The sequence below is a fragment of the Salvelinus alpinus genome, chromosome 3 (genome assembly GCF_045679555.1).
Source record: "Salvelinus alpinus chromosome 3, SLU_Salpinus.1, whole genome shotgun sequence".
In the NCBI taxonomy this organism is placed as follows: Eukaryota; Metazoa; Chordata; class Actinopteri; order Salmoniformes; family Salmonidae; genus Salvelinus; species Salvelinus alpinus.
The window spans coordinates 65631705-65645199 of record NC_092088.1 but is presented as its reverse complement, the minus strand read 5'-3'; the positions used below and the strand labels follow the sequence as shown (position 1 = coordinate 65645199).

At 46.1% G+C, this 13495-nt stretch overlaps 1 protein-coding gene across 1 annotated transcript in view; it reads right to left on the bottom strand.

The window, feature by feature from the left end:
* The window catches only part of LOC139571177 (CUB and sushi domain-containing protein 1-like), a 572617-nt gene that overhangs the window by 194697 nt on the left and 364425 nt on the right, over positions 1 to 13495 (bottom strand). The gene's annotated exons all lie outside the window — the stretch shown is intronic.

The following is a 13495-nucleotide window of genomic DNA, read 5'->3' as shown; positions in this document are numbered from 1 at the left end:
ACGTTTAAGGTAAGAAATTTGTCATACAATTTACAGAATAATGTTTGGATAGATGCATTTATTAAAGGAACAATATATTTTTATATTAAATCGAACTGTTTTATAAGCTTTGCTTCAAGTGAAATAATTGAACAGGTGAGTCAACAGCTATAGAAATATAACAGCCTGTACAATGTTTCATCATAACATTTGTATGGATTGCATTCAGATATGAAATATATATTTGTGACGTGGTGAGGTTGGACCCAGGTGCAGAGAAGAGACCAGACGAGAAATCAGTGGTAAGGATAAACATAAATACTTTACTGAGAAACAGTAGCCGCAGGATCACAGTACACTAGAAAAACAACAAACACTGTGTTTGAATAATCATACTAACCGCACTTACTGTACTATTTGTAATGTGAATTGAGTATATAGCATGCTTATTGGTCATAGTATGGATATAGTTAGTATGCCAAAAGTTCCCAGATGTTGTACTGAAAGTATACACACAGAGGACACTATTTCCGTACTTTAGGGCCCATAATGCAATTCTTCAGGAAATGGCGGAAAATATGAAGCCAAAGTACAATGAGAGCGGATACAAATTCATTGCTTTGACTAATTATGACAAATGTTAAAAAATGTTGAGCAATGTAATAGAGTAATGACTTTTCAAATAAGTTACGTTACCCGTTATGTTGGCTGACAATTTGTTAGCTACGCTGTCCTTACGAACCACTTAGCAGCAGTATGTACCGGTATGTTAGCTCGCTACCTAACGTTAGTTGGCTACTTATACATCAAACTTGCCAGTATATTAACTATAAGCTATCTAACTACCTAACATTTATTGACTTTATTATTCCCGTCATTCTTAGCTTTGCTAAATGGTATAGTCGTTGTGCGTTCTCAATGGACATTCGGGTGCTTTGTAAATTCGCTCTGGCTATCTACTCCGATTTCAGAGCACTCTCGTTTGAGTGTACCAGGGCGCAGAATAATGAATTTACGAGCGCTCAACACCCGTTGAATGTGGCCGGTATCAGTAAACGTTGGCAAAAATGTGTAATTAAATTGTAGCCAGCAGCACAGTCACCAACGCTCTGGATAACATGAAAACTGCCTAACCAGCTCTGCTAGGGCGAGTAAAATGATCAGTGGTCTCATTTGCGTCTGGAAGTAGCTAGCTTGAGTGCTTGACTGCCGTTGTAAGGTCAGAACGCTCAAATCAACCCTATTCTTTGGCCCGAGCGTCCAGTGTGCGCTCCGAGAGCGAAACGCTCTGAATTTACAAACGGACAATCTGACAACGGTCTGAATTTACGAGCGCACTTTGGCACTCCACATTGATTTTAAGAACACACCCGAAGTCGTAAAATGTCAAACAAGTAATTTGTTATGCTAACTAGCTAGCAAGAGGTTGCATAGCAACAGCATCAACTTCTGGTAGACAGGCAAAGAGCTAGTACGCTCAACTGAAAGCCTACTGTTCATTTACAGTACACTAAAATGAACTAATAGCATATACTCATTAAGTATGTAGTATACAGTATGTTAGTATGGGTATTCGAACACAGCTTAAGTCTCGAAAACTCACTCAGGAACCGACCTCACACGGTAAACAACTCAAGCTTCTGCAAAGGACCACAGAAAACACCCGTTTTTTTAACACGGACACAATCATGAAATAATAAGACACACCTGAGTCCAATAAATGTCTCTAGGGCGGTCTTTGCTGCCCTCTGGTGCCAGGAGGAACCATGACCGTATTTCCACCTTGTGATGACAGGAGCTTTAATGATTTACCGCTCATGGCAATTAGTGTTGCAAAGGGAGGGTATTTTACTGGAAACTTTCAAAGTTTACCAGTAATCTTCCAGAATTGTTATAACTTTCAAGGAATTATATGGAATTTTATCAGATAACATCTAGTGGCCGTTTTGGGTACTTCAAATTATCCCAGGTGTCTGTAATTATCTCTGGCCCTCTGTGTGGCCTTATCACATGTAAAATATACACTCACCCAGACAGTTTATTAGGTACACCACACTGTTCATGAAAATGGATCGATCCTACATACAGTGAGTCATGTGGCAATGGCTTGCTATATAAAGCAGGCAGACCGGCATCGAGGCATTCAGTTACTGTTCGATTGAATGTTAGAATGGGCATAACGAGTGGGCTAAGTGACTGTGAGCTTGGTATGATCTACGGGGCCAGGGACGCCGGATACAGTATCTCAGAAATGTCCTCCCTCCAGGGCTTTTCACGCACGACAGTGTCTAAGGTTTCCCGAGAATGGTGCAATAAACAAGAAACATCCAGTCAGTGGTAGTCCTTTAGGCAAAAACAGCTCATTGATGAGAGAGGTCAAAACGTGTGTGCAAAACGTCATCTCGGAACACACAACTCGTCGATCTTAGTCACGGATGGGCTATTGCACCGGGTTCCCCTCATTTGAGCTAAAAGTAAGAATTGAGGAGTGGAAAAACCTTGCCTGGTCTGATGAAGCTTCATGCTGATGGCAGAGTCATGATTTGGCGTAAGCAGCATGAATCCATGGACCCACCATGCCTGGTGTCAGCAGTACAGGCTGGTGGCGGTGGTGTACCGCTGCGTGATGTCATTGCGTCATAGTGGAATAACATCCCTGTGGAACGTTTCTGACTTGTAGGATCCACGCCCCGAAGAATTCAGGCTGTTCTGGGGGCAAAGGGGCGTCCGACCCAGTACTAGATGGGTGTACTTAGTAAACGGTCTGGTGAGTGTATAAAATAATAAAAAAATATTATTTGAATATAAAAATAGAATGATAAACCTGTAAAATATTATCCTAAATATAAAACATATATTTAGTGAATAAGTGTTTAATATGAGGGTTTCTGCATGAAATATCCATAATATTTTTGTAGACATTTTTTTTAAATTTTACTATGTAAATATGTCTTTGTTGTAAATGTTTTATTGCAAACTGGTGGCAGTTGTGAGAAAACAAAACATTTGGAAGTGTTGCAGAGTTAATTGGAAATAATGCAATTCTTTTCACTAATTAGACTATTTTCTCTTGAACCATATAGTCTATCCACTAGAAACCCATGGACAGTATGGACACAGATATAAAAAATGAATACTATAAATGAATATATGAAATACAAGTTATTCAAGTATAAATTACCAAAGGTATCATAGATTGCCATAGACTACATGTTAATTACCAAAAAATCTAGTAACTTTGGTAAATTACTGGTAGCTTTGCAACCCAAGTGGTAATACAAAGGAAAAAAACATGAAAAATCATGGGATGGCTCCGCTCCATAGCACATCCAAGTCTACCATTCCTGTGCCAATGTGTGTTGGTGTTCTCACCTTCATTTCTTCATCATTCTGTCACATAATCTCAGATGGTTTACTGCTCCCAAATCACATTACATCAGGTTACACACAATTTTATCTCAATCTGTTGAAAAAAAGCTGGTTCCCCCCATTCCTTTTGATGTACTGCACAGTAATCACAGACTACAGCATCCTTTCATAACCATTTCCATGAGTGTACGCTCAATATACAGTATGGTATTGGTTTAAGTTACAATTATTTTCTATGAAAGATCAACATGCTACATGCGAAATGGCATATTGGAGGATACGTTCAGAGCATTTGAGAACATATTAACCTTGTCCCATGAAATCCGATGTAATAATTTATAATGCTAATATGTTCATTTCAAGCCAAGGTCAGAGAATGTGTTCATGGATTTAGCAGCATGGACAGCCAGTGCTATCCATTTTGATAAACTGTCATGTCTTTCTGTTTGATGTTGTCTTCAAACGTCATCTCTGTTTATTGCTGATATCAGTTTGTAAAGTTACACCCTGCGATCAAAGCTAATGTCCAGCTTACTGATGTGAATTCTGCACTAACATTTCTGTTTCCTGTTCTGCACAATGATCATCCTACTCCACTTTTTTTGTGTTAGGACTATGGTTTGAAAATTAAAAGGATCATGACTTCAATTTCATACTAATTTAACAAAGATATTTGTTTGTCAGCGGGTTTTTTGCAGGGAATTTTTAGCAGGGAGAACTACAACTGCAAGTTTCTGTTCCCTCTCACAGCCTCCCCATTTTGACTTCTCTATACTTCTATTATAATCAATGATGAGCTCACATAGGTCACTTCTGCTGCGAAAGGTAAACTTTCCACTCCATCTTTAATGACTATTATCATTAAAGATCCACGGATGACTTCGTTAAGACACATATTTGAGTACTGTCAACGATAACAAACTGAACTTTGCTCCAAACATAGATACCAATTTGTAAAATAATTTAATTTGAGAAAATTGTATTATTTCATTGTAAATAGAACTAGTGACTCTATTTTATAGATTTTTTCAAATCTCTTGTAACCTTTTCCATGGCTGCCTAGTTTGGGAATTTGAAGTGAAAATAAATATTTGGAACAGAATGAATAGATTGGGATGGTATTCAGTAAGGTCATCAGAATACTGTACAACAGATGTCTCTCAGAAATATTTACCTAGCAAGTTCTAGGTAAAGCCAAGACAACTTTAGATAGTGGCCAGTGCAGCTTGAATAAATAATTATAATTTCTTCCTTCGGGCTGTAGGTTTATACTACCTAAGGTTAAGTGGAATAGAACAAAGAACTCTTTCATCGCACATGCAATCAATCTGCTAAATTTGTGCAGGTGGAGCTGGTTCTTCTGACCAGTATGTGCAAACCATCAAAAGGAAGGGTAATGAATTCCCACACTCTATTGTATTCTCACAGTTTATTCGACATTTGATGGCAAACACAGGCTCCACACTGTGTAGATAGGTGGAATTTTCATCCAGTGAAAAATGTGAAGAAACCACCTTGGTGATGGATGTCAGTCATCTTTCCAGCCATCAACAAAATTTACCAAAAAAATTGTCCATATCAATGCAGATGAGAATAATTGAAATGTAGCTGCAGTAATTAGACGTCTTGGAAGATATTACGAGTAGGCTGTCTGTACATCCGAGGTTTGGCCAGAACCCATAATTTGACACCTCTTCTCCTTAAATGAGCACCATGGGATCTTTAATGACCAGAGTGAGTCACCTGAGCTTAATCCCTCATCTAAAAGAGTCTGGTGATGGTGATAATATGCATAACTGTCACGTTCTGACCTTTATTTTCCTTTGTTTTGTCTTTAGTTAGTATGGTCAGGGCGTGAGTTGGGGTGGGCAGTCTATGTTATGTGTTTCTATGTTTAGGTTTGTCAATTGGCCTGATATGGTTCTCAATCAGAGACAGGTGTTTTGCATTGTCTCTGATTGGGAACCATATTTAGGTTGCCTGTTTTCACTGTTGGTTTGTGGGTGTTTGTTTCCTGTGTCTGTGTTCATGCCACACGGGACTGTTTCGGTTAGGTTACGTTGTTATTTTGTATTTTTTGTCGTGTTCAGTGGATTATATTAAAACATGGACACTTACCACTCTGCGTCTTGGTCTGATCCCTGCTACACCTCCTCTTCAGACGAAGAGGAGGAAATCAGCCGTGCCAGAAACACTCACCAACCAAGGACCAAGCAGAGTGGTAAAGGACAGCAGCAGCAGCGGGAGAAGACACAGGATTCATGGACTTGGGAGGAGATTCTGGACGGCAAAGGACCCTGGACTCAGCCAGGGGAATATCGCCGTCCCAGGGCAGTGTTGGAGGCAGCGAAGGCAGAGAGGCGCTGGTATGAGGAGGCAGCACGGCGACGCGGTTGGAAGCCCGAGAGTCAGCCTCAAAAATGTCTTGGGGGGGGTCACACGGGAAGTATGGCTAAGCCAGGTAGGAGACCTGAGCCAACTCCCCGTGCTTACCGTGGAGAGAGAGGGCGTCGTACTGGTCAGGCACCATGTTATGCGGTGGAGCGCACGGTGTCCCCAGTACGCGTGCTTAGCCCGGTGCGATACATTCCAGCTCCTCGTATCGGCCGGGCTAGGTTGGGCATCGAGCCAGGTGCCATGAAGCCGGCTCAACACATCTGGTCTCCAGTGCGTCTCCTCAGGCCGGCGTACATGGCACCAGCCTTGCGCATGGTGTCCCCGGTTCGCCAGCACAGCCCAGTGCGGGCTATTCCACCTCGCCGCACTGGCCGGGCTACGGGGAGCATTCAACCAGGTAAGGTTGGGCAGGCTCGGTGCTCAAGAGCTCCTGTACTCCTTCACGGTCCGGTATATCTGGTGCCACCTCCACGTACCAGTCCTCCGGTGGCAGCCCCCCGCACCAGGCTGTCTCTCCGTTTTCTCTCTACAGTTGCTCCCGCCTGTCCAGCGCTGCCAGAGCCTTCCTCTTCTCCAGCGCAGCCAGAGTCTCCCGTCTGTCCTGAGCCGTCTGAGCTGCCCGTCTGCCCAGCGCCGTCTGAGCTGCCCGTCTGCCCAGCACCGTCTGAGCTGCCCGTCTGCCCAGCGCCGTCTGAGCTGCCCGTCTGCCCAGCGCCGTCTGAGCTGCCCGTCTGCCCAGCGCCGTCTGAGCTGCCCGTCTGCCCAGCGCCATCTGAGCCGCCCATCTGTCCTGAGCCGCTAGAGCCGCCAGCCAGTCAGGAGCCGCCAGAGCCGTCCGCCAGTCAGGAGCCGCCAGAGCCGCCCGCCAGTCAGGAGCTGCCAGAGCCGTCCGCCAGTCAGGAGCCGCCAGAGCCGCCCGCCAGCCAGGAGCCGCCAGAGCCGCCCGCCAGCCAGGAGCCGCCAGAGCCGCCTGCCACGCCGGCGATGCCGGAATTGCTCCTCAGTCCGGAGCTGCCCCTCAGTCCGGAACTGCCCCTCAGTCCGGAACTGCCCCTCAGTCCAGAGGTGCTTTTCAGTCCTATGAGCCCATTTATTGGGGTTACCAGGCCAAGGTCGGCGGCGAGGATCGCCGCTCGTAAGAGGCCACGGGGGCGGACAAAAATGATGATGAAGTGGGGTCCACGTCCCGCGCCAGAGCCGCCACCGCGGACAGACGCCCACCCAGACCCTCCCCTATAGGTTTAGGTTTTGCGGCCGGAGTCCGCACCTTTGGGGGGGGTGGGTACTGTCACGTTCTGACCTTTATTTTCCTTTGTTTTGTCTTTAGTTAGTATGGTCAGGGCGTGAGTTGGGGTGGGCAGTCTATGTTATGTGTTTCTATGTTTAGGTTTGTCAATTGGCCTGATATGGTTCTCAATCAGAGACAGGTGTTTTGCATTGTCTCTGATTGGGAACCATATTTAGGTTGCCTGTTTTCACTGTTGGTTTGTGGGTGTTTGTTTCCTGTGTCTGTGTTCATGCCACACGGGACTGTTTCGGTTAGGTTACGTTGTTATTTTGTATTTTTTGTCGTGTTCAGTGGATTATATTAAAACATGGACACTTACCACTCTGCGTCTTGGTCCGATCCCTGCTACACCTCCTCTTCAGACGAAGAGGAGGAAATCAGCCGTTACAATAACCTTGTGTATGAATGACCAAATACATTTTTCCTTTGCAGAATTTAGAATGCTTTAAAGGCAGTTAAGAGTTACAAACTTTATTAATAATTATCTGTGCTTATTGATACTATTCAAGTATATAAAGATTACTTTTTTCATGCATTGCATTATGTTGCACTGTTGACAAGGTTGCCTTACACCAGCGTTACAAAATGGTGTTTTCATAATTGCTATTTGTTTATCCATCCAGAACCTAATATCACCATATACCTGAGATTCAAATTCCAGATTGCGCATGGTGCCTCACTTTTGCAAAATCAGCCATTTAGTAACACTAATTGCAATAGAACATGCTTTGTGAAGCATAGCATGGCGCACATTACTAATACAATTTAATGTGGTGTTCACCAGGGGATTGTTTTTCCCCATACTATTATAGATAGCATCAAGGGCATCTTTTGGAAAACACATTATGGAAATTGGGCAAACATTAAAGCCAAGCAAACACTGCAAGTTGGATAATCGTTTGTATGTGTGTGGATATGTGTGAAAATGAAAATCTTAATTAATTACGCACATAATTATGTGTGATACTCATAGTGGTAATGTCCAACTGATAATCAAACATTTTACCACTTTTGGATAAATAAATATGAAAAACAAATACTATGACCTCAATTATATGGAGACATTTCTTCCCTGGATACTCAGAACAGTGTTACTAGCAAGGTCTGAAATACATTTTAGTCCAACACCCAGTGTGAATGAAAAGAAATCACTGGCTTTCTTGTAACAGCGTTTCAATCCAAGGTGGTCATTCATCAGGTCAAAGAGATTGCATGTGCATGTACTGTACATATCCATAAACACATCAGAAACTACCTGATCACCATGCATATGTGACTATAGTGCTAGTACAAACTTGGACCCAGGTGCAGAGAAACACAGCAGGCAGAGGTAAGGGTAAATCCAGAATATTTACCTAAGGTCTTCATAGCAAAACAACAAAGCAAGGGCACACGAGAAAACTGAACAAAACATGAGACCTGAGCAACTGGCCCAGTCCACAGAGGAACCTAAATAGTCATCCAGTAGGTGATCCCAATAAGCCCAATCAGGGTCACCTGGATACTAGAGGAAATCCAATGGTGCTCTCCAGTGGCAACCACAGGTAGTACACTCCAGTAAGAAACCCTTATCTGTGACAGGACCCCCCCTCCCTTAAGGAATGGCTCACGGCGTTCCACCAGGGGTAGCTGAATGTTGACGGAAGTCCAGAATGAGTCCGGGATCCAAAATGTACTGGGCCGGAACCCAAAAACATTCCTCAGGCCCATAACCCTCCCAGTCCACGAGATACTGAGTCCCTCGCCGGAACTGACGACTGGAGAGGATGCGTCGCACCGTGTAGGCTGGCTGTCGCGCTATCATGCGAGGCGGAGGTGGAGGCCGAGTAGCCGGAACCAGAGGACTGAACACCACAGGCTTGAGTCTGGAGATGTGGAAGGTGGGATGAACCCTCGTGGACCGGGGAAGATGAAGACGATAGGCCACTGGATTGATGCCCAATAGAACCTTGAATGGCCCAGTGTACCGGGGAGCCAACTTTCTTGATTCCATGCGTAGAGGCAGATCCCTAGTAGATAACCAGACCATCTGGCCTGGATGCAGGAGGGGACTCGGGCTGCGATGACGGTTGGCCTGTCGTTGAACCCGAGCTGAGGACTTCAGGAACACTGACCGAGCCCTCTTCCAGGTCCAGCAACAACGAGAGATGAGGCGTTGAGCGGAAGGAACCGTCACTTCAATCTCCTGATCTGGAAACAGCGGGGGCTGGTAACCGTACAACACCTGGAATTGTGACAGGCCAGTGGAGGAACACTGGAGAGTGTGGTGTGCATACTCCACCCAGGGAAGGAAAGCGGTCCACAATAACCAGGATGACCGTGTCCCTCTGAGGATGGAAGGCCCGTGATGAAATCCATAGAGAAATGGGACCAGGGTCGAGAAGGTGTTAGCAGCGGATGAAGAAGCGCCAGAGGCTGCTGACGAGGAGTCTTGTTCCGGGCGCATGTCGGACAGGCAGCCACAAAGGTCCGAGTGTCTGCCTCCGCCGAGGGCTACCAAAACTTCCTCCTCAAAAATTCAAGCGTTTTCTGCACTCCCGGATGAGAGGTGAGAGGCGATGAGTGAGCCCACTGAAGTACTTTGGACAGTGCCCCAAGAGGAACAAAAAGTATTTTAGGTGGACAGCCGTCTGAAACCGCCTCCCTACCTTGCGCTTCCCTCTCTACAATTTCTATATCCCAGGACATATACCCCTCTATACCCCAGGGGATGATGGATTCAAGCCGCCAATCCTCACTGGAGCTGGGGAACTGGTGAGAAAGGGCATCCGGCTTGACGTTCTTAGACCCCGGACGGTAAGATAACGTGAATCTGAACTGAGTGAAGTAAAAAGCCCAACGAGCCTGTCGGGGGTTGAGGCGTTTAGCCTCCTGGATGTAGGCCAGGTTCTTGTGGTCAGTCCAAAACATGAAGGGATATTCCGAGCCCTCCAACCAGTGCTGCCACTCCTCCAAAGCCAGTTTGACCGCAAGAAGCTCCCGATTGCCGACATCATAGTTCCTCTCCGCTGGAGTGAGATGCCTGGAGAGGAAGGCACAGGAATGGAGCTTTTGGTCTTTCACCGAGCGTTGCGACAGAACTGCCCCCACGCCAATGTCAGAGGCATCCACCTCTACCACGAGGGGAGAGAAGGGTCCGCATGAACGAGAATGGGTGCAGAAGAAAACCGACGTTTCAGGTTCTGGAATGCCTTCTCAGCATACATGCCCAGCCGAGCCCTTAATGAGCGTTGTCAATGGCGCCGCCACAGCACTGAAGTTTCTCACAAATCTCAGATAGAAATTAACAAAACCCAAAATACGCTGAACTTGCTTGACCGTGCTGGGTCGCGGCCAGTTGACCACAGCTCCTACCTTTTGGGAGTCCATCAGTACACAGCCCTGAGACACGATGTACCCCAGGAAGGAGATCTGAGGAACGTGAAACTCACACTCTTCGGCCTTCACGAACAAGTGATGAGCGAGGAGTCTTTGAAGTACCTGGCGGACATGTTGGATGTGTTCAACCATGAAGATGAGGATGTCATCCAGGTACACAAACACGAACTGGTGAAGGAAGATGCGCAGCACATCATTGACCAGGGCCTGGAAAACGGCAAGAGCATTAGTAAGTCCAAACGGCATGACCCAGTACTCATAATGTCCATTAGGAGTGTTGAACGCTGTCTTCCACTCGTCTCCCTGTCTGATGCGCACCAGATTTTACGCGTTCCGTAAATCCAATTTAGAGAAAACCGTAGCTCCGTGGAGTCTCTCAAAAGCTGATGACATAAAAGGAAGGGGGTAATGGTTCTTGATGGTAATGTTATTTAAACCCTGGTAATAGAAACAGGGGCGTAATCCCCCATCCTTCTTCCCAACAAAGAAAAAGCCCGCTCCTGCAGGTGAAGTGGACAGCTGAATAAAATCAGCCACCAGCACTTCCTCAATATAACTGTTCATGGCTGCAGTCTCTGGACCTGAGAGAGAATACAGCCCTCCTCTCAGGGGAGTGGTGTCAGACAGGAGGTTCATGGCACAATCGTAGGGCCTGTGAGGAGGTAGTTTGCTGGCCCTTTGTTTGCTGAAGACCTGATCCAAATCCCAGTAATCCCGAGGTACGTGGGAAAGATCAGGCTTGTCATTCCCAGCCAGAGGAACAGGAGGATCGGAAGTCTCCAGATGAGCAGGGCCGGAAAGGTGTGTAGAGAGTTGCTGGCAGGTGAACTGGCATGAAGGATTCCACCCCAGAACTCTTTCCGAAGGCCAGTCAATTTGAGGATTATGTGTGGAAAGCCAGGGATGTCCAAGAACCAGGGGAAGCTCAGGAGAGTCCACCAGATGTAACTGGATAAGCTCCACATGGTCATCCAGAATTCGTAGCTGGATAGGCATGGTGAGTTGCTTCACCTTCCCAGACCCTAGGGGTTGACCATCCAGTGCTGTGACCGACAACGGAGTGTCCAGCTTAGTGAGTGGCAGCCTCTGTTGGAGAGCTAATGTGCGATCCAGAAAACAGCCAGTAGCCCCAGAGTCTATGAAAGTCGATATGTCCAACTGTCCCTTGTCCCACCGCAGGTTGGCTGAAAGCAAGGTGCATACCGTATTGGCCGCAGGAAACTGTATCTGACTCTCCAGAGCAGAAAGTCCTCCCAATTGCATCGGCTCCTCTGAAGGATATGAAGGAGAACCATAGCCGATTTGAGAACCCTGACGGGGTGCAGGACAAGCAGGCCCATCATACGACAGTGGAACAAATGAAGAGTCGACTCCCTCAGCAGGGCCCGAAACACTGGAACCAACTCGGGACCCCTCCGTCCTCTCATGACGACGTTCCCGAAGCCGGTTGTCAATCCGGATAACCAGAACGATAAGCTACCCAAGAGTGTAAGAGTTGTCCCGGGAAGCCAGTTCATCCTTGAGAACCTCACTGAGTCCGTTCAGAAAGACTGAGTGATGTGCCTCCATATTCCAACAGCTCTTAGCGGCGAGCGTCCGAAAGTCAATGGTGTAATCAGCTACGCTCCGGCTGCCCTGCCGAAGCGCAATGAGTCTTTGAGCAGCATTCCTGCCACTGATGGGTTGCTCAAAAACCCTCCTCATCTCCTGGGTGAAGCTTTGCCAATTGAAACAAATGTCTGATTGCTGCTCCCAGATGGCAGTAGCCCAGGCCAGAGCCCGTCCTGAGAGCAAGGAGATGACATATGCCACTCTGGAACGCTTGGTGGGAAACGCTGATGCCTGTAGCTCAAAGACCAGCGAACCCACGACACCTCCCAGGATGCCCCTCATAGCGCTCTGGTGCTGGGAGATGAGGCTCCCAAGGGGAGGGAGACGTGGAGCTGGTAGGAAGTGGAGGGCCAATCACTGTTCCATGGTGAGTGAGAGCCGACCGTAAGTGGTGGAGCTCGGAGTGTCCCTCGGACGACAGAGAAATCTCTGCTGGGTCCATTTTGAGGCTCAGGTCTACAGTGACAAGAGCGCTAGTACAAACTTGGACACAGGTGCAGAGAAACACAACAGGCAGAGGTAAGGGTAAATCCAGAATATTTACTTAAGGTCTTCATAACAAAGAAAGGGCACACAAGAACACTGAACAAAACATGCGACCTGAGCAACTGGCCCAGTCCACAGAGGAACCTAGATAGTCATCCAGCAGGTGATCCCAATAAGCCCAATCAGGGTCACCTGGATACTAGAGGAAACTCAAGAGTGCCCTCCAGTGGCAACCACAGGTAGTACACTCCAGTAAGAAACCCTGACCTGTGACAGCATACATCAGACTGGGTGGATTTAGTATATCATTTAGTATATCTGGGGCGGCAGGTAGCTTAGTGGTTAGAGTGTTGGACTAGTAACTTAAAGGTTGCAAGACTGAATCCCCGAGCTGACAAGGTAAAAATATGTCGCCCCTGAACAAGGCACTAAACCCACTGTTCCCACTGTTCCTCATTGAAAATAAGAATTTGTTCTTTAACTGACCTGCCTAGACAAATAAAATAAGAAAAAAAATCTGTCTGATAAAATCTGTTAGGGGGCATATTGATATTTCCACGTATAGTATACCCCCTAGGTAATGAATAGCAATCATGCAATAGAATGATTCAATATTAAAATTGATCATTGACAATGCCTTCAGAAACTATTCACACCCCTTGACCTTTTCCACATTTTGTTCTGTTACAGCGTACACACAACACCCCATAATGTCAACGTGGAATTAGGTTTTTAGACATGTTTACAAGTTAATAAAAAATTAAAAGCTGTAATGTCTTAATTCAATAAGTTTTCAACCCTTTTGTTATGTTAAAATAAGTTGCATGGTCACAATCTGTGTGCAATAATGGTGTTTAGTATTAATGACTACCCAATCTCTGTACCCCACACATAGAATTATCTGTAAGGTTCCAAAGTCAAGCAGTCAATTTCAAGCACGGATTCAACAACAAAGACCAGGGAGGTTTTCCTATGGTTCGCAAAGAA